This window comes from Lytechinus variegatus, chromosome 14 (genome assembly GCF_018143015.1).
Source record: "Lytechinus variegatus isolate NC3 chromosome 14, Lvar_3.0, whole genome shotgun sequence".
NCBI lineage: Eukaryota > Metazoa > Echinodermata > Echinoidea > Temnopleuroida > Toxopneustidae > Lytechinus > Lytechinus variegatus.
The window spans coordinates 14,348,340-14,361,017 of record NC_054753.1 but is presented as its reverse complement, the minus strand read 5'-3'; the positions used below and the strand labels follow the sequence as shown (position 1 = coordinate 14,361,017).

General features: G+C 35.8%; 1 pseudogene; it reads left to right on the top strand.

Annotated features, from left to right (window-relative positions):
* The first annotated feature begins 283 nt into the window (after nt 1–283).
* On the top strand, nt 284–5,090 carry LOC121427337 (annotated as a pseudogene).
* Nucleotides 5,091–12,678: the final 7,588 nt, after the last annotated feature.

Below are 12,678 nucleotides of genomic sequence, written 5' to 3'. Positions count from 1 at the left end.
TCAGCTTTCCATTGTATTCCCTTGTCCAAATCAGCTCAAAAATACACAGGCATCGCCTCATATCATGGTGGTAAACATTACTTTTATAAGCGATTAGCTCAAGGCTTGAATGTTTCCCCTGCTATCTTTCAGGCAAAGATTGATGATATTTTGGGGTCGATCCCCAATTCTCGACAATTTTTCATAGCTCATCATGACGACATTATACTATTTAGCCGTGACAAGACCACCCATCAGTCACATTTAGTAGATGTATTGAAGGCCCTTTCTGACAATGGTCTTATAAGGTTAGCCCAAAGAAGTGCAAACTTTTCCGCACTGATGTTGATTATATGGGACACAGAATCACCATTAATGAAACAGGAGAGGCATGTTTTCAGCCCCTACGTGATAGGTGCGCTGCCATTCATACCATGCCCAGACCAAAGACCCCAAGACAAGTTAGGAGACTAGTGGGAGCAGTTAACTATGTTGCTGGATTTTTCCCAAATATACAATCTGTTCTAAAACCACTACATCAAATGACTAGGAAGAAAAACAAGTTTGTTTGGACTGACCAACATGAAACTGCCTTCAATAAAGTAAAAGAGCTAATGACCAACCCCCTATCTTACATATGCCCCAAAGTACAGGACGATTCTCCTTATATAGTGACACTTCTCGGACTGCTACTGGCTCGTACTTAACTCAACTTATCAATGGTAAGGAACGAATCATTGGTTATTACTCAAAAGTACTACCAAGCGCATGTGAAAGGTATAGTGTGACAGAGCTAGAACTTTTTGGGTTGTTGATCAACATTTCTGCCTTTAAGCATTTGCTTAAGGGATGTGAATTTAATGCTTTTGTCGATCACAGCTCAATTGTTCAGATTTTGAAATCAAAAGAAGCACCGTGCACAACACGGTTGCAGAAGTTGATTATGAAATTATCAGAATACTCCTTTCAAATTGGATACAAAAAGGGAACTGACATTGTTTTGGCAGATTTTCTTTCTCGGGCCCTTGTGGGGACCATGATGAGATTGACAGGGTTGTCCCCATTTCTTACTGCCTGTTTGATGAGAGTGATTTAGTTCAGGTGGACACTCTCCACCCAGTTCAATCTTGTGATAGGAGGGTAACGCGAGCTTATGCTAAGAAAATGGGGATAGATATTCCTGAGATTTTCCCTAACAAATCTCAGAGCCCCATTAACACAGACACACGCGTGGGTCCGCCCACAACACCAGATAACCCAACACCTCCTAACAGGCCTATCAGTCAACCCCAACGACTAACCAATCACAGGCCAGCACCTACCACATCCACCGGACAGGCGCCAATATTTGATGGCCTAGACAGTGCAAGTTCACATTCTAGACAAACTCCCCCTTTTCCAACACTACACATGAGCCTAGACTAGTTGACAGGCATAATGAGACTAAGAAAGACAATAACGACCACTACAGAGATGTACCTCCTAATCTTTACACCCCACCTAAGCCACTGACCACAAAGGTAGAACACATAATAGCTGGACATATCCCTAAACAACAGGAGCTAGATAGGATTACTGACATCATAAAACGAAAGATAATCAGAGATTACAACCTTCCCATTGACTTGAGAGAACTTAAAACAGAACAGCAGTCATCACCATTCTTCAAGCCTGTATATGATTTCTTAGCCCATGATATTCTGCCTAATGACAAGAAGGCAGCAAAGGCTATAAAATTAAAGGCAGAAGAATATATCCTTTGTGATGGTGTTCTTTTTAGGTTATTCTTTGTTAAGGATGAGGACTTTAGACTGCAACTTGCAATACCTGAGACTTTGACTGACACTATTATATCTCAATACCATGACAACCTACTAAGTAATCACCAAGGGACCCAACGTACATACTTGACAATAAGACGCAACTTCTTTATGCCAAATATGTTCGAACGAATTAATAACTACGTTAAGGCATGCCTACGTTGCCAACAATTCCGCGGCAAGCCTGATAAGACTAGACCATTTCATGCAAGGGTACCAGACTCGTACAGACCATTTGACTGCATTAGTCTTGACTTTAAGACTATGCCGACTTCTGGGACTGGATTTAGACATCTGATGGTGATATGCGATGAAATATCTCGCTTTGTCATCTGTGCGCCTCTGAAATCTCTTGACGCAGAGACGATATGTGAGGCATTGATCCAGAAAGTGGTTTGCATTTTTGGACCACCATCATGTCTAGTGACTGACGCAGCATCCTCACTGACTAGCAAACTACTGACGACTTTGTGTTCAGCTTTGAATATTGACCAGAAGGTCATTAGTGTAGAGAATCATGGGAGTTTGCACGTAGAACGGCACATTCGCACCCTTTCGAATTTCCTCAAGGTCAACTTAAATCAGTTTGGCACCGATTGGGTTCGATACATTTCTACTACATCATATGCCTACAATTCATTTTCTTCCCCACACCTCGGTGACCACAGTCCATATCAGCTTGTTTTTGGTAGGGAGCCCCCAAACTTGACTGCTTTGTCTTTCAATCCTATGTCTGGTCTATCACGGTCATACAGTGAATATGTTGACCATTTGAAAAAGAAATTTGACCATATCTCGAAGACAATGCTCTCTTTACAGAGAAAGCAGCAAGATAAACAAAATGCAGAAATTGGAAACAAACTGGGAAAATCACCCATTTACTCCAGAGGACAATTAGTCTATTTGTATAAGCCTACCTCATCTTCATTGACTGCAAACTCTAAAAAGATTGCAGCTGAATGGGTTGGGCCATTAGTTGTTCATGATGTGTTAGATCGAACACATTACATTTTGGCTACATTAAAAGGAGAAGTCTTGCGAGATGTGTTTAATTTCAATAGATTAAAACCTTGCTTCATGAAAGCATCTGATGAGAGGAAACATATTACACACATACAAAAGCTGAAGGAAGCTTTAGGGAAGAACACAACTGCTCAAGAACAAGGGAAACAAAACACTGAAAAACCATCAGTGAACTTCATCAATGAGAATGATGAGAAACTTCCAGAGTTCAATGCTGAGCAAATTATGTGTACCCAATTATCAGACCCAATCCATGATTCAGATTACTTGCATGCATTAGCGGACAACAATGGTATAGCTGCCCCCAGACCTTTGACAAAGACCGACCTGGAAAAACAGTTTGAAATGCTTGTGAATGCCCCCATTGATAAGAACATGACTCTACATAGAGGACGTTTTAAGAATGGACATTTACAATTACTGACCTCATTCGACCAAAGCCTTAATAACACCACCAAACAAGTAAGATTTTGGTGGAATGTCGATTTGTATAGGGGCACGGACGATTTAATTAATGACATATTGACTAATAGACAAATACCAATAACAGGGTCCCCAGCAAGATTTTACAAATCTTTGTATGCGTAAGCTTTAATCTCTTTATTATAGTGTATCCCCTATTGTAATTTTATAGATATATTGTACCTTTGTTATTCCTGGAAGAGTTTACTTCCTAGATAATGTTTTAAGTCACAATGGTTTGAATAAGACCTGCAAGCAATTTGTAGTCAAAATCTTGATGACGGTATGTTTGTTGTTGTGTTGAATTGAACACGTGTTAGAATGCAAATTGTTCATGAACAAAGTTATATATCATAGATCATCATTTTAATGACATAACAAGGTTTAAACATACTCTTGTTAGTGATACTGAACAAGTTTGAATTACTTGTTAAACTTTTTTTTTTTCATTAAATATGATTGTAAAAAGAGATATTTGACAGGTTAGGTTGTTAGTGACTCAGGTTTCTATGTTGATGCTTCGTATGAAGTATAATATGGCCTATTTGGACATAGACACACTTTCAATACCTAGAGCGCACCTGTTTTTCTTATATATAATCATGTTGGAATATCACATTTGTATCTTTGGTTTGTTTATCATCAGAGTATGATGGGAATTTATTAATTCATGGTCGATAGCGGTGTGAAGAGAGACACACTAGCAAACTTGGCTTATATATTGATTGTAAATTATTACATATACAGGACATTGTTATCTACATAACTTAAACCTACAACTGTACCAGATTTGTTTCACTTACATTATAAAAGCATTTGTTATCCATTGCTGAATTTCCTTGGCTAGTAATAAGGATATTTGATACATGTACATTATGTTATTGATACTTGATTGTTAATCTAATTTTTCTTTTTTTCTGCATTTTACTTTGTCTTTTAAGTGCATAAGTCTGCACAATTTGTGATTAATTTTGCTTAGTTGAAGTGCATAAATCTGCACTGGTTTCTAAAAAATGAAATTTATGTTGTGAAATTTTGAGTAAGGTTAGCATTATGTCTCAGTTTATCATTACCACAATAATGGAAAGATTTATGCTAATTATTTAATATGAATTTACTGTAAATATGTATATAGGTTTGAAGTATTTGTTTGGGAGAGAGAATGAGCGTAAGAGAACACGGAACAATGGTCAATGTTTCACTTATCGTTTTCTTTTCTATTTTTCTGTATTTACTCTATGTTGTATATATTTTCATTTCTATTTCTATGTATTGACTTTATAATGTATATAGTTCATTGACCCCAGGGTATCTATTCCTCTGATTTTGCTTACTTTGAAATTTTTTTCCACAAGGAGGGGAGCCTCAATTTTCCAAAGAAAGGGGATGTAATGTAGTGATTGTATAAATCACTACATATACACAGTCTAGACTTCATAATGTATATGCCCCCTTCTCAGAACCATCCTTTTCAACCCCCTTCTCAGTACCCTTATCATTAATTTAATCCAAGCCATTAAAACCCTTATTGTTCATAGTCAAACAAACTCCAATCAGAGAACAAAGAACTGCCTTCCCCTTCCCAATAATTAAACCCCCTTTAGTCCTATATCCAAACCCTTGGATTATAATTTGTGTAGAAGCTTTAATACATGTATATATTGAGTGTACACCCAAGGGTTGAGGGAGATAACTTAAGATCATCACAGAGTTAAGATCTACATCGTCGTACGTTGTGATATGCTTTTCAACTCTACATATATTGCTGAAGATTGATGATTAATAAAGTTTCTTGATTGAAATGTACATCGAACGTTCCTGCGTGGTTATTGATGCTCCCAACTAAGATATAAACGATCCCAACACAACACTATGTAGAAATGCTGCTCGCATATGACGTCACAAATCAAATAATTGAAATTCTAATAACTTTTTAATTATTTGATGGATTTTTCTCAAACCTTCGGCAATATTTTTTATTATTTTTTCTGCTATTTTTACAATAAACTTTTTGTCAGGGTGAACTTCCCCTTGAATATATCCAATTCTGACATCAATTTGCACACAATATTTTAGCTCGCATATTAAGCGTTCGTTATTTTGTTTGAATTACAAAATGGAAAACTAGCGGACAGAAGGTCCTCGCTGCACGCGCGCACCCTTATAACACGCAGAATTCCCTTGCATCATACCCCTTTTCCACAAACAAATCGGTGTATCAAGGACAAGCGTTGATTCAGTTAGAATTTCCGCCCCCCTGAAATGAATGTTACTTCTATCAGATGACCATAATTTTTTTTACATTCAATTGGTGGGAAATATGGCACTTTATTACATTAAAATCACTAAAAACCATCCATAGTCAGGAATATGTATTGGGATAATGGGTTATTGGGACATTTTTATAGTACCCGGGTGGATTACATCCGTCGTCACATCGTTGGGTGATGGTATCAAGAATTTCCGCCCAGATTATGATAAAGGGCACATTGTAAGGAAAATACTCATGAAAGAACCATGGAGATTGGTTACTAAGGAAATAGTGCACTTTTATCATCAAATCAGAGGAGATTTTCTTTGTGATACTGATGTCCGAAGAGTGAGCAAACCTACACTCGACGTGCATTCAACACATAGGGCTGGACAGAGCTTTTGTGTACGTCGGTGTGTTGTTCGAGTCACAGTGGTTTTCTAGCTCTTTCCATTGCAGTGCTGAACATTTTATTTGGAATATATAAATATATATACCTTGTCAGTCCGAACTATGGATATAAATATATCAGATACCATTATTTTTGCCAACAAAAATCAATTTTATTCTCTGAATTGGATATGTCTCTGAATGTTGTGACGGGTCCATTATGTATACGAGGGGTGCATCCTAGCTTATCGCTGCATTGGTAAGTCTGAAATTTAAGTTTGCCTATTCATTTCACTTTAAATGATGTTAAATGTAAGGATAATTTATGAAATCGACATAAGATATTGCAAATCAACGCTGAAACATTATTTGTGAAGACCTTTTATCCCTCTGTAATGCTATTTCCCCCATAAAGCCGCAATGGAACATTCTGCACCACTAGTCATACGATGATCGCGAGGTCTGCAAACGTCGTCTGCTATGTTTTTACATGTCCGGTACACTGTATGCAAGTTTTCGATATGTTGTTAATATCTATCAAAATTTTCAGCTCGCGCTGCGCGCTTGCATTGTTTTATTTGTGAGATACCTATCCTCTCTGGAAATTCTTACCAAAATTTCTCAAAATGTCCGTTTATCATGTGAGTATATGAAAATTTCATGCTCGTTCTTCGCGCTCGCATTTAATTGTTTGAGACACACAGCTTGTTCTTTATTTAAATAAACACACGCTTAGACTGTCCAGTTTTCAGGTCGGAATTTCAAATTTTTTTAGCTCGTGCTCATTATTTAATTGATGATACTTGTACACTCTTCATTAATCACTAAAAAAACAGTCGATCCTATAATTAAGTCCCTTTTCACGTACATTACTATATTAAAATAGTCGCGCTTCGCGCTCGCATTGATTAGTTGGATACTTACTTATCTTTGATCATGATATTCAGGTCTAAGGACAAGAATTTGAGCTCGCGCTTCGCGCTCGCATTTTATATGAAGACCAACAATAAAAACTAAATCTTCAGTCTTGAGATAGGACTACCCCTAACCCCCCCCCAAAAAAAAAAAATCAAATTTATAGCGGCCAATCGGGAAAAAATGTTGATGAAATTTTTTTTCGGCCCCCCCCCTATTGGCGAAAGCTGGATCCGCCCCTGCACATGGTTCATTTGTATTTATTCAGCATTTGATTCCGTTTTATATCATTTCTTTGAATTTTGTAGAAATTCAATTTAGAGAGAAATTCGTTTAAATTAATGGCCAAAAGTTGTCATTTAATTTCGCAACGACGAACTGATCGTTTAATTTCGAATAAAATGCTACTTTCAATTTCATTTATCGGCACACATATTTGCACTTTAAACGTCCAAATGCAGATAGCATATTTCTGTGCATTGTTTTTAAATTACGTTATACAATATTTTTTTCCAAACTTACTATATCTTTCTATTTTTTCTGATCATTTCAGTTAGAATCATTTTATTCCATTACGTCTAATAAAGACTTTCATGTAACACTTATAGGACTTGGTTGTAAGCGGTTGTTTTTTAAGTGATCAGTGAGTGGGTGCAGGGTCGGATCCAGGATTTCCCATAGGAGGCACATTTTTCCTAGGAATTAGACGAGCAAAAAAGGGTTTTTATAAACCAAAGAATAACATGAATAAGTTCGTCCACGAAAAAAATGTAATTGTGTTTCTCAAGGGGGGGGCACGAGCTGGCTGTGCCCCCCCCCCACCTCGAGCTGTTATATAAAGCAAACAAAATTGAAATTGATCAACAAATGAAGAAGAAAAAACATTTCTTTGTAATTATGTGTTAAAGTTTGGTGGAAGAAGAACAAAACTAAAAATCGGTCAACAATTAAAGAAGAAAAAGCATTTTATGTGAATTTTTAAAATATGCATAAATTAATTTTGCATAAATTAGCATAAAAATTGTTCTAATCAAAATTTCAAAATTCTGTGTAGAAGATTGGTGAACCTCATGAAGCTCTTCCAGATGGAAGAAAACAATCAAAATCGGTCAACAAATAAATAAAAAGAAGAAGCATTTTATGTAAATTTTTCAAAATAAATTTCGCATAAATTAGATAAAAATTGTTCTGGTCACAATTTCAAAATACTGTGTAGAAGTTCGGTAAACCTCATGAAGCTCTATCAGATGGAAGCAAAAAAAAATTCAAAATCGGTCTACAAATAAAGAAGAAGAAGCATTTTTTTGTGAATTTTGAAAAATGCGCATAAATTAGCATATTTAATGAATTTCAAAATTCTGTGAAGAAGTTTTGAATCCCCCACCTGGTGCTATCATATAAAGCAAAAAGAATTGAAATCGGACTTGAAAAGGGGAAGAAGTAGCATTTTGAAATTGTGGACTGACGACAGACGACGGACGCCACGCCACGGCATATTAGCTCATCTTGCCCTTCGGGCCGGATGAGCGAAAAAACAACAACGAAAAACACTGTCCATATATCGTATAAGTGATTGCATATTAATGATTTTGAATTCCTAAAGTTCGCGAAGAGGGTACCGGTGCGAATTTGAAAACACTTCTTCAGCTATTTAATTTGATCGTTCTTTATACTTGTTCAAATGAGATAACCGTGATATCGGATGCCAATAGAATTAAATTGAATTAAGTATTTGGGTATTTAAATGTTGATCTCATAGGTCATTCAAAATTGTTGCAAATTGAACTATTACATCACTTATAATCGGTTGAAATTTTGACGAAATTGGACGGGAAAACCTACATTTTAAAGAATATTTTTTTGTACCCCCGATGTTGTATTTAAACTATAATCTTTTATCTGTCTTTATGTATTTGTATTATTTGGTTCATGTCATCGATATGTTTTGTACTTCGTTAGGGATGCCAACTTGTATGGGTTTTCCTAAAAATTGTTTGGTAACCCGAGACATGTAAATATTTTATTTTCCTGTCTGAATAAATCAAATCAAATCAATAGGTATCAACATTTTGGGCTCGCGCGCAGATTTATAAAGTACCTTATCTCTTCGTGCATTTCATAAAGTTCTCAAAATATCCCTTTTCAGGTTTGATTGTCAAAACCTATCAGCCAGTGTTGTGCGCTCGCATATTGATTGGAAGAAATGTATAACTCTACAATTACATCTAATTCTGTAACAAACTATACTTCAACCCCTTTTTCATGACAACGCAATTTGCACTCGCATTGTTGTTAACAACCCATGCATCCTATTCATAATTAAAAAGTGCTTGAAATGTTCAGTTTCCAGGCTTAATACCAACAAATATCGAGCTGTCATTATACAATAACATTTTCAAAAATTCCTTACTAAATTGTCCTTCTTTCAGAATGGAATATCTCGCGCTGAGATAAAGAAAAAATGAAAATAGTCATCATTCCATATGATGACAATATGCCCTCAGAATGTTCATGTCCTAGGTCAAAATGATAATAATTACGCTTCGCGCTTGCATCATTTATTCAGTGCAATCCATAATTATACACTTCACAATTTTCTTACAGTGCTTAAATAAGTGCTTAAAGACGAATTCAGATCGGAATATCGAATATTTTTAGCTCGCGCTTCGCGCTTGTATTATTGATTTTGATGATAAAAACGTATATTTAGAATGCCCAAATACTATGTATAAATCTTTAACACACACACACGGATGTTTATTGAGAAACGCAGCTTGTTCTTTATTCAAAACATGCTTGAATTGTCCAGTTTCAGATTAGAATAGACCTTATCAAAAAAAATTTCCTCACGCTTCGCGCTCACATTATTAGAGTATGATACCCAATTACCCATTCTTTTTATGATTTACAAAAATGAATAGAGTTACCCGTTTGAAGGTCTATTTTTTCGCTAGCGCTTCGCGCTCGCATTGTTTGGTTATATACCTATCTTGTTCATGATAAAAAAAAAATGCTTAGAATGTTCATTTCCTAGGTCGTAATTGCCTTTTCGGCTAATTACAAACAGTCCTTAACAGGTACCTTTTTCGATCAGTTACATAGTGTTCAGGCCATTGCCCAGAATGTTAAATTTTCAGGACAAAATACATTAACCCCCCCCCCCCACCCAAAAAAATGTTTTAAAAGAAGTGACTGTTACGAATACCACTTCAAAGAAACAAACAAAATAGATTTTGAGCGGCAGATCGGGGAATATACAATGGGGTGATTTTTTTTCGCCCCCACCCCCTATTGACAAAAGCTGGATCCGCCCATGAATTTAGACTTGCTTCAGCACCCCCAGCCAAAAAATAAATCTAGGGCACTCTCCTGCACCCTCTTTCTTACCCTCCCTTCCCAGACCTATCCATCTCTCTAGATCGTCAGAACCCGGCTGATCCCCTTTTTTTGAAAAACATTTCCACAAATAAACAGTCCACCAAAATGATTTACTGCTGAATAACACCGTTGAGTGATAAACCTTGATGAACTCCTATAATTCTCCTCCCTCGTGTAATGATCATTGTTATTGCAGTGATGCAACGATTATCGTGTCGGTCGTGCGAGCTTTTTAACGCTGTCTACAGTCACACCAATTAAACCGACTCCAAACCGACCGATAGTTTTTTTTCTAAACAAGGGCACACTTAGTTACCAATAATGCATATAGCATTTCCATTTATTTGAAATCAGGTTAAAAGAGCATTGCAGACTAAGTGCCGCGGCCGGGGATCGAACCCCGGACTTTCCATTTTTAGCCATTCAGGCGCCTTAGACCACTCGGCCATCACGGCAACTCTGTATAGTAATAACGTTCATCGATCAGGATCCCGCTTCATCGGTGTGACTATATCATAACACACGGACCAAACTTTTGTATCATTGTTAACGGAAGGACCAGCACCCCCTAAAAAAAAACGATCTGAGTAAAAAGGAAAAATATCTTCAAGTACAAGGATGACAAGTGCATGTTTAAAGGTAAGAAATAAAGATCGATAAGCATCTGCACGCGCAAACCATCCGGGAACGCTTTGCATGTCATAAATCTGTGAAATTGCCCCCAAAGAGTGAAAAAGCTATTTTCTTTTGTTTTAAAACGTTAGTAACTGGATGCTGTGGCGTGTGCGTGGCCCAGGTTAGATTGTGGGGGAAGTGCAGTCGACCGTTCGAGGTTCGAAACCTTTCATTCATTCATTCATTCATTCATCTATTCATTCATTTCGGTTTATTGTACAAAATACTTCCTTGTTAAAACAGTTGGGAGACTGATACATTCAAAGATTACAATGTAAACATAAATTTCGTAGTTACATAAGTGAAATGAAATAGTCAAATTAAAGTAATAATTAATTAATTGATGTTGGTATAATGCACTTACAAGGTAATTCTAGATTAGAGCACGTTACAAAATTATTTCCAAAGATATTTATATAAAAAAAGGCTATGATATGGTAATGATAACTAAAATACATGCACTAAATTCAATAAACAAATCTATAAGTTCTGGAGAAGGTTGAGATTGGGATACAAAATTAAATCGCAAAGTGGAAGGTTCACATTGAGAAATAAAAATGGAATTATGTTTTTGAAATATATATATTTTAAGGCTAATGTAAGACATCTGACATACGGGAAATGAGGCATAGAGTACTGTAAATTGTATTATTATAGGTTATATCATTATTGTCACTGTATATAAACATATCGTCACTACATGTATTATTATGCTATATTATTATAATCATTACTATATAACAGTTATCATATATAACAATTAGCATAGAGATCAATATCGTTATCATAATCATGAAACACATACGTCATGAAAAGCTATAAACTACATAATTTAGTATTATATTGCATGCATATCTAATTGGCGTACGTTTGAGTTAGATGTTATTCAAATTGATGAAAAAGTGAAACAAAAAGAAACATCTATATTGAATTAAATCTTCGAATTTCATTGAGATATTGTGTACGGTGTTTAATAGCAGTAAGATTATGTTTAGTCTAAACAGGTTTATGAATACGGAATTTATATATTTTATATCAATAGTTAGAAACATCCAGTGATAACTTATCTAGCAATTAAGCATATGAAAGAAATTTTTAAAAATGAGGGTAAAAACGTGTATGATTTCACCAAAGGCAATTATATACTTTTTAGAGATAAACAGAGATGGATATTCTTGGCAAACACAACATACTGATTAATAGCATAAAACTACATGTTGGAATTTAGCATTCTAGTTAAGGAGTGGGTCCCGTAACACAAAGGCTGGCGATTAATCGTACGCTCACTTCTTGCGATTGATTGAACATTGTAGTCAGTGGAATCAAACATAGAAAAATGTTCTACGATCATTTGCTGAGTTTTGTGTTACGGGCCCCTGGTCACATTGGAAAGGCAATTAGAAATTTCTTCTTTGGAATTGGATCTAATTCATCTAAACTATCTAACCAATTTCTACCTACCAAATATGTAATGACTTCATCACTCAAATTCAGACAAATTTATTGTAAATTTTATAGTAATTTTATTGATGTGAAATCCTCACATTGAAGGATTATCATTAAAGATATAGAGAATGAATCAAATAAGATGCAAATATGTCGGTTCGGTGTAAAGATGGCAGAGGTAAAAATGGCAGAAAATGGTCGGTCTTTTACCCCCATGCAATATAAATTTTAAAGTAACTACCCCGCATGTATATATATCAAATAAGAAAGTTACTGAGAAGAGAATTGAAATTATAATGTTGGACTAATGGAAAGCGTTTTTTTTTTGTATTTGGTATC